This window comes from Aphelocoma coerulescens, chromosome 2 (assembly GCF_041296385.1).
Source record: "Aphelocoma coerulescens isolate FSJ_1873_10779 chromosome 2, UR_Acoe_1.0, whole genome shotgun sequence".
NCBI lineage: Eukaryota > Metazoa > Chordata > Aves > Passeriformes > Corvidae > Aphelocoma > Aphelocoma coerulescens.
In genome coordinates, this window is record NC_091015.1 from 75707284 (window position 1) to 75716004 (window position 8721).

At 40.8% G+C, this 8721-nt stretch overlaps 1 long non-coding RNA gene across 1 annotated transcript; it reads left to right on the top strand.

Annotated features, from left to right (window-relative positions):
- Positions 1 to 57: 57 nt before the first annotated feature.
- LOC138105778 (uncharacterized) lies at positions 58 to 7110 on the top strand. Its single transcript, XR_011148681.1, has 4 exons — positions 58 to 171; positions 1212 to 1330; positions 3714 to 3927; positions 7025 to 7110. It is a non-coding gene; the product is annotated as an uncharacterized lncRNA (long non-coding RNA).
- The last annotated feature ends 1611 nt before the right edge of the window (positions 7111 to 8721 follow it).

Below are 8721 nucleotides of genomic sequence, written 5' to 3' on the forward strand. Positions count from 1 at the left end.
GTAAAATAGATGGGGTTTGTGCTTGGAGGTGGGGATTTTGATGGAGGGAGAGGAAGAACGAGGTTTAACACTCAGCTGTTGAAGGTTTTATGTTATGGCAAAGACTGAGCTAGTGCCTGTTGGAGGGGTGTGTCCTGAGGAAATAGCTTCTTTTGTTTTCAAAGGATGCAAGTAAGTCCAATGGCAAGCAAAATTGGAGCATTGGACATCCTCCCCCACTCCTGCTGCCTGGAGATCCTTTCTCCTAATTTTTCTCTTACTTCTGGATCCTTGCACTCCTTTTTTTCTCCAGCACAGCCTGAAGATCCTCTTCCTACCTCCCCACTGGTATTGTGGAATGTTTTTGCCTTCCCAGTCCTCAGCTGCCTCCAGTGACTTCCCCATGCCTACCCCCATCCTTGCTCCCATCTGCCAGGAGCTGTCTGCTTATCCGGTGCTCCTTTTCTCCCCTGTATGTGGGAGTATCTAAAGTCTCGTAAGATCTTGTTATTCCAGCCCCTCTGTTGCTGAATAAAATGTCACTTGGGTATGAAGCAGAAGAAATTCTGTGATCTGAGGGAAGATTTATTGCCTCTGTGACTGATGTGTGAAAACGATAGAGCATTTCCTACATTGCCTTTTAGAGCAGAGCACACAGAAGGGTATTGGATTCTACTTGTGTCAGTAGTGCTCCAATCCCAAGCAATATGAAAGTATGTAAATCTGAGGCACCAATCTTGAAGGAATGGGAAATTATCATCACTTACAATGCATGCTCCCCTCAGATCACATAATCTTGTAAACTGTATATTTTTCATATATATAAAAATCTACAGAGTGGGTATATTTTATACAAAATTTACAGTGTGGTTTCATCACAGAAATGTAACATGTTAGCAACTTCTATTACTACCACTGCAATTAGCATACTGTAAAGATGTCCTGATGTTTAAAGATGCATAAAATACTCTATCAGTTTTAACACACATCATTTTCTTAGTCTGAAGAGAAGAAAAGCACAAGGCAAGGAGCCATCAGTGCCCAGGTCTTCAGGAATTATAGTTTAATGTTTGCCTTGCCCTCATGAGTAAATGTAGTATAACCTTGCTCGGGTTTCCAGATCACCGTCTCCAACCAATCAATTAGGCACTGAATTAGAATAAGACCACATTTCACAGTATATCCTTTCCCATCAACTTCAGAGTACAACAAGGCCTACTTGTCTTTCAAAGGCTAAAACACAGAAATCTCCGCAAAACAGCACCTGGGGGAGCAATTACTGTGAAACAGTGTTGGAGATACAGTGGGGTTATTAATACAGCGTTCCAGTGCACAATATACAACTGTACAGGTAAGTGCAAGTGCAAGAGCGAGTCTAAACATTCCACACTAATGAGGCTGCACAAGTGCTAAGATAAACACTTCCAAAGCTGTGTCAGCACACTGAGACACTTAAGTGTAGATTTATGAGCCCAAGTAAAAGTTCTGCTTTTAAAACAAACTGCAAAAATGTAGGGGAGGAGGAAAACCTCTTGCCATTTTCCCTAGTTTTTGAAGAACCAAGGCTTCCACAGTTTACCCTGGCTTGTCCTGCTGTTTTCTGGAGCCCCTATTGATTAGCAGCTATGCAGAAAAAACAATGGGTGGCTTGTAGCCATAAATATTAATCAGAAGAATGTTAAATGCTTTGCATTGTTCTCTTTGGGAATGAAGAGTTTGCTGGGGCAGGGGTTATTAAAACATGCTGCTGTGCCAAAGAGAAGACGCACTTAATGCCTTTGCTATTTATTCCTCTTGGGCAGTGGAAAGCCCATGTTTCAGAGCTGACACAGGTGATGCCCAGAACAACAGGGCTTTACACCAGCACAGCTCCAATGGGGTGACACAGCATGGCTCTTCTGTGACTGGGCAGCCTTTCCTGGGTTGGAGGCTGGGAGAAGACGCCTCTCTGCTCAGTCTGTGTGCCTGTGCTGGTCACAGCTGCAGTCACCATGTTCAGCATGGAAGGAGGAAATTTCCATCAGGCATCCCTTTCTATCAGGCGTCCCCAGCAGGCAGCCCTTGGAGTCACCAGAATTGTCACCTGTCCCACAGCACTGGCTTAGTCCAAGCTATAACTCATGTCCTGCACACATTGCCTTTTCTAATGTATTTTCCACTTGGGAATGCTCCAGCTAGCGCATTTAGCATCACAAACCTTCGTGTGCACTACATCTTTGCTTTAAAATTAATCATTGCAGCTCCACAAACATTTCCTGAGGGATGAGGTAGGGCTGCTGCCAAGCCCAGGGCACCACTCCTTCCTCTTGTCCCCAGCTGCCTGTTCCTGCCTTCCCTGAGTACAGGCACTGGGGAGAACGTGTGCGGCCACCTGGTTAACGCAGTCATGGATTTAGCTGAAAACTCACATTGTGAGGTTTTTACTAGGTTAGTTTTCAGGCAGAACAATTCCCTGGTCTGAGTCATGTCGACAGAAATTTATGCCAGATCACTCTAACAGCAGAATGTAAATAGAAACCAGGTGTGCTGACTGCCAGAAATGTGCTTTTTTCATCAGATCAAAGACTTGGTAGAGTAACTACAGAATAATAAACAGGACCAAAAGAAAAGCTAATAGAGGGAAAAAATTTTAAGTTCTGCATGTCTCTACAAAAGGATATACATGTAAGCAAGTGTTTCTTCAGTGGCCCCCTCCCCCATACATGGAAGTGGTGTATATACAGATTCTAGAGAAACGTTTCATAGCCTGCTCCAGTCTGTTTTAATAACTCTGCTTTTCACAGTTAATCACATCTTGCAGACTAAAGGCTTTTGCAGATTATCAGATCCCATCCAGGCAATGACAACAGCCTCTGAATGCAACCAGTGTTGTCACTTGTGCTAGTAAGTTTCACATGGTGTTTCAGCCAAACCTGCTGAGACCCAGTTTTCAGACTTTGAGAAGGCAGAGATAATTGGAAATGGAAATGGTGCTGGACAAGCTTCTTTGTTTTCCCAATGCTATCCCTAAATTGCTAGATTTTATATTTTAACACTCCTAGTCAGTGGTGATAGCTATGCACCTTATGGAAGTACCCGTGATGAAAAGATGCTTTCCATTACTAGCTGTGACAAGCTCTCCAGCTCAAGAAGGAAAGTAATCAGAATGTCAGAATCAGGATAAAAAGCAGATTCAGAAGAAAACAGAACATTCCTGGCTCTGATGATTGACTCTATCCTGTTAATTGTTAGAAACATCCCAAGCATGATTTCTGGTTTAGATCTACTTGTATTTGTCTAGATCCTTTCTGTGGCACTGTTAGGAAGTTAGCACACAGTAGACACAATTCCAACTAAGCAAACTGCTTGAAACCACTCTCTTTTTTGGTGATTATGAAATTAATAATTGGCATTCTGTGCCAATAGGCTTTAGTGGCAGAGGATGGGCCTCGATGCTTCCTCTGCTGCTGTGGATGCAACCACGTGTTGAGGACTGATTGGCAGAATGGAAGGATGTTGGGATTACAAAACCTGTGTGTTAAGAAATGAGTCGATCTGTGTCACAGTGTGAGGAAATGCAGGTATAAGCTGTGCCAAGCTCTTTCAGCACAACATTTTTTGTTAAAATGGACTATTTTCCCTATTCATTTTCTATGCCTTTTGCATGCAGTTCCATGACAGGAGAAACAACTTTCTGGGAAATGTCCTTCCCTTCTGGCTACAGACCTTGATACCTGGAATTAATTCCTGTCTAGGCCTACTGCAGGACCAGGACCTCTGTGAAGAAGAAAGGACTAAGTCACTTGCTGAATTGACAAAGCTCCCAGCTATCCACCCATGCTGGCAAACTTCGTCTGTACTGCTTCACATGTATGAAGTGTCTTCTAAACATTAACAAATCCCCTCAAAATGAGCTGTTGTGATTATTCCCATTTTGCAGCTGGCAAGGTGGAGGCAGAAGTGAAGTTGGTGAGATCACTCTCTAATGAATTTCTCTTTTCTCTGAATATCCTACTTGGATTATTAGGTTTGCTCTGTCCCAGTGTCTGAACCTATCACTCAAAATGTCACTTTCAGAGGGCCTTCCAAATGTCTAAGATGATAGAAATGTCCCATTCCAGACCAGGTTGAAGCTCAGGTCTTTATGGAATTCCAGCTCACTCAGAAATACTCTTACAAAGAGCAATATTTTTTTATCCCTATTTTTAAGGCAGATTTTAAGGTAGGATTTTCCTCCTTTTATGGATGAAGTGGTGAGAACTATTTAGCTTTATAAAATGATTTTTATATTTTTTACTGTGAGGATGGTGAGACACTGGCACGGGCTGCCCAGAGAAGTTGTGGATACCCCATCCCTGTCACTATTCAAGGCTAGGCTGGATGGGGCATGGAGCAACCTGGTCTAGTGTAAGGTGCCCCTGCCCATGGCAGGGGGGCTGGAATGAGATGATCTTTAAGGTCCCTTCCAACCCAAGCCATTCTATGATTCTAAAACTGTAGTGCTGGAAGATTTGAAATTACAATTAATATTTCTGTTTATAACAGGATGTCATTGGCTTTACAAAGAGGGTACATATCATTACCTTCACCTTGTCTTTTGAAAATTAGAGATGAATGGCAACCCACACTGCTCAAGGCCATGCAGAACAAGTCTATGACAGCCACTTCCACATCCTGCTGCTTTAATTTCTAGTTCCCTTTAAATAGTTCTCAAACCTAATATAATTCCCATTCATTATAATTAATATAATTAGTCATATATAATTAATGCCTAATATGCAGTTGTGGTTTGTGAATACCAAATAAGCTAGGGTTGGCTGCACAGTCTCTATTCAAATTCATCTGTTTAGAATAGTGCTAGCACCACCAAAGCCAATACCAACAGCTTCACAGCTATGTGAATGCATGTTGTGCAGTTCCATCTATGGAGGGGAAGGTGAGACTGCACTCTCCATGCATTGATTTTAAAACCAAGCTGATAAAATTAGCACCAGGTGCTGACCAGAAAATCACTAGGTAGCACAAAGCACTTCCTGTTGTGTGTTTTGAGAAAGGATGTTTGACGAGTGTATCTGCCTGCACCCTGTGGCTCACAATGCTCAGCTTGACAAAGATTTCGGGCCCCAAATCCTTCAGAGAACATTGCTTTCAGTTCCCAACAGCAAGTTCTCAATGGTAATGGCTGCAAATCATTGCAAATGGCTGCAAATCATTGTAGAGGCAGATGATAACCATCCTGGTGTAATTTGGAAATTGTCGTATGATTTTAACAACTTCACATTAAGGCAGGACATTGACAGTACCTCTAAACCCCCACAGGAATGCAGACGTAGGAGGCTGACAGAAAATTACCATCAGGAGAGAGGTGGAGACTACTTTGTCCTGTTGCAAAATAAACGCCAGTTCACCATTCTGGCTTTACCGCTTGTCTTCACATACTAAAACAAGCCTGCAAAGCATGGTTGATATGATTTCGAGTCATTAATTAGTTGCTGCTCAATCCTTTATGAATGCACTAGAAAAGCCCTCTGAGCTTCACTGAGATCAAAAGCCTGCTTGTGCACAGGGCTCCCCTCCCCCTGGGCAGGCAGGCTTTCTGAAAGAGAGCGATTAAGTGATAAATCATTCTTTGGAGGTACAAGTGCTGTGTCTGCTGGGTTCCTTTGGCTGGATCCGATCCTTTCACTCTTACATCAGTGGTTCCAGTGAAGCCACTGCGTTGGGCTCCTGCCTTTGAGCCTAGGCAGCAAGGTGGAGCTATGAACTTGTTTCCGTGGCCAAACCTGCCGGCAGAGGTGCTGTTCTCACCTCTGGTTCTGGCCGAGGAGGGTAGAAATGGGGTGCAAAGCTTAATCATAAAATAGTTTGGGTTGGAAGGGACCTGTAAAGCTCATCTAGACCAATTCTCCTGCAATGAGCACGGACATCTTCAACTAGATCAGGTAATTCAGCCCCCCATCCAACCTGACAATCAGTGTTTTTAGGGACGGGGCATCCACCACCCCTGTAATCAGGTATACTTGGTTGAGTGAGGAAAACTGAATCTAAATATCATATTCAGCTTGTGATCTTGAAATGGCTTCTGGACACATTTGTGGCTCTGCTACAAAGAGAAATACTGCAAAGACTGAAACCCATTCCTAATTCCTACTTGGTTTTGCATTTTATCATAGATACCTGCATATTTTTGCCTCACCTCTAACCATATATAGCGATCATAATAACTATACCTCATCCAAATACCAGAACTCTTGATTGGGCTCCTCAAGACATTTTATTTAATTTTCCCACTGTCCCTAAACTGACCAACCTTTGTCTCATTGTCACCTCATTGTCCTTTCTCAATTAAAGAGTATGAAATGTGACATAATATTTGGGACTCTTTATTAGTTACTGTGTAGTGCCCCAAACGTGCCATGCTCAGTGACAGCACAAAGTGTGTGTTTGGTGCTATTTAAAAACTTGCAAGCCTTTTTCAGGCAAAAATGTCAATCTTAACACAGCTACTAATTGGGTTGGTAGAAGAATAATTAGGGCAGACACAGCTGAGGTTACACAACAAATCAAAGTTATGACTAGAACTCAGAAGACATTATCCTAAAATATCACTAACATAATCTTAAAAAAGCCCCTTTACATCTGGAGCAAGCAACTGCAGTTGGTTATTTCCTTCATAACTGTCTTGCAGTTTCTGTGTATCTTTGCAGACAAAACCATGTCACCTCTGAAGAACACTTTTCTTTAGCAGGATGAGAAAACAGAGAAGTAGGACACATTTAAGCTCAGATTTCCAAGTTCAGCCGCTCCTCTTGCTATTTTCAGGCCCGTAAGCCTTTTCTTTGCTGTCATTTGGAGATGTGTGTTCATGATTACAGTGTTTGGTCTGCTTGGAGACAAACCTGCCTGTTGTGCTGCCATGCTAAAATGAAAGGCTGAATTCCCCTTTGATGCCAAACAGCTTTATAATTTTTTTTTTACCTTAGAATGTTATATTTTTTCCATCTGACTTCAACAACGAATTGAATTGTGAACATTAATAGTGCCAATATTTGCATTTTTCCCTCAGGTAGAATGTAAACAGCACAGTGATGCTGTTTTGGCCAGGAAATGGGACCAAGCTTTTCCAGGTCTGCCAGTCTTCATAATGAAAAGGTTATGTGAATGTATAAGTAAATTGTCCTTTCCATTAACACAACCCTACTCTCCATCTGGAAATATTCATGCTTCTGAAAAAACAGGAGATGATTTCTTAGAAAAGCTGAAATGACCAAACTTGTAACTCCTTTCCTGAACATCAATCATTTGCTATTACAACAGGAACAAGGGATGGTGCATTAGCAAGCTGAAAGTACACACTGAATTTGATACACTGTGAAGATATTATATTACCAGACAAGTATCTTTTTTTAAAGAAGTACATCTTCCATCAGTTTAGAGCAAATGAAACCCACAGGAAAACTCCACTTATTTTTTGTATGTTACATCCTTGTGTCATAATGCCATGCAAATACGGACCTCCACGCTGCATAAAATTGACATTCCATTGCTTTGCATTTTCCACTTTTTTTTTATAAATTCACATAACGAGGTGTGCTTCTGATCTGTAGTTCTAATCTGTAATTCCAGTGATAGGTCAGTCACACAGCACAGGCTGAACTGACTTTCCAAGAGCAGCACATCATTCACAGAAAATTAGTGAAGCTTTAACAGCAAAAGCATTGCTTTTCATGAAGAAACATGGACACGATGCAGTCCATATTTTGCAATAAAATACATTAACAATGCCTGTTTGGCTTCTTTCTCATGTGACCTTGTATGTCAGTGAGTAATTCACTTAAGCAATATAAAGATATCACTACAAAATGCAAGCACAGTAATACAGTCACAGATAAAAACAAGAGATGCAGGATGCTAGCAGGGTACTAATTAGTTTGGCTCTGCTATCTCAGATAATTCCAAGCCAATTCCAAACCTGTTTCCCTTTTATCTTTTATGTGTGTTACCTTTTCTGATGTCATTGCAGTTTAAAAGAATTCAGTGTTTAGTTTATCATGGTTTGGATACATGCCTAGTTATGTATTATTGATTAATGATGTATTAATCAATTTTATTATAAGCAGAGTCCTCCACTTGGCTGATTGACACTAACAGATATAAATGATTAAATTCTGCTTTCATTTACAATGGCAAGAAAGAGATTCTGTCAATAGGAATGAAGATAGTTTATGTCCCTAGACAAGGGAAAATAAGGTCATTATTTGGTTTATGAAAATATAAAATGTTTTAAATTAAATATTTAAGTCATGAGTCACATGTGTGCTTTACAACACTGAGTTACAGCATATAGAGCCACTTGGCAAGTGCAGGTGGATGTAGAAGGGCAGTTAAAAGATAAAAAGGCTGTTAGAGTAAGAAAGTCCAACCCAAAAAATAGGTTAGTCATCTTTGGTTTGCTGTGGATGTGTCACCACATAATAATTGTTCTAGTCATTAGCAGTTCATGCTTAACCTATGCTTTTAATTTCATTTGTGTTTTGAAAAATCTCAAATTAAATTCTTTAATTTATTTCCAACTGACCTAAATATTTATGTAATATTTGCAACTGATCTCACTATAACCTATTATGTTAGAAACAGGCACCATTAAGAAAATCTCTGTGCGTAAGAAGCTTTCTATATAGGGGATTTTAAAACTTTACTAGGGGAAGAACATTATTTTTATTGTTTTTCAGGAGAGGTATTGATTTTATGCTACACTTTTAT